This window comes from Nestor notabilis, unplaced genomic scaffold (genome assembly GCF_000696875.1).
Source record: "Nestor notabilis isolate BGI_N333 unplaced genomic scaffold, ASM69687v1 scaffold22008, whole genome shotgun sequence".
Classification (NCBI taxonomy): Eukaryota; Metazoa; Chordata; class Aves; order Psittaciformes; family Psittacidae; genus Nestor; species Nestor notabilis.
Window position 1 is genome coordinate 19,057 of NW_009941757.1, and position 435 is coordinate 19,491.

The window sequence follows — 435 nt, forward strand, 5'->3', positions numbered from 1 at the left end:
CCCAGTGCAGTGATGAAACCACCATCCCTGGAAGTGTTCACAAACCGTGTATATGAGGCTTACAGTGATAGGGTTTAGTGGTGGCCTTGGCAGTGCTGGGGTAAAGGTTGGACTTGATGATCTTAAAGGTCTTTTCCAACTAAGTTGATTCTATAGTTCTAATGTCTGGGAAAGGGTCAAAAGGGTGATCAGAGGTGAGATGATTTCTGTACAAGCAGTGAGTTTGCTGGAACCTGGAGAAGAGATGATTAGAGAGATGATGAAGTCTACACTCTTGCTATGCCTCCAGAAGTTTGGACAAGAGCGGATTATTTGGTATGCCTGAGTTCTTGTAGTGGAAGAGGAACGAAACTAGTTCCTGCTAGGTTCAAAACAAAATGGTGTGGTTCTTCACACAGTCAGTAGTAGACCCTTGGAACTATTTTCCAGGAGACG

At 44.4% G+C, this 435-nt stretch overlaps 1 protein-coding gene across 1 annotated transcript in view; it reads left to right on the forward strand.

Moving 5' to 3' along the window:
- Positions 1–435, forward strand: part of CSNK1E (casein kinase 1, epsilon) — an 18,747-nt gene that overhangs the window by 15,600 nt on the left and 2,712 nt on the right. The window lies entirely within an intron of this gene.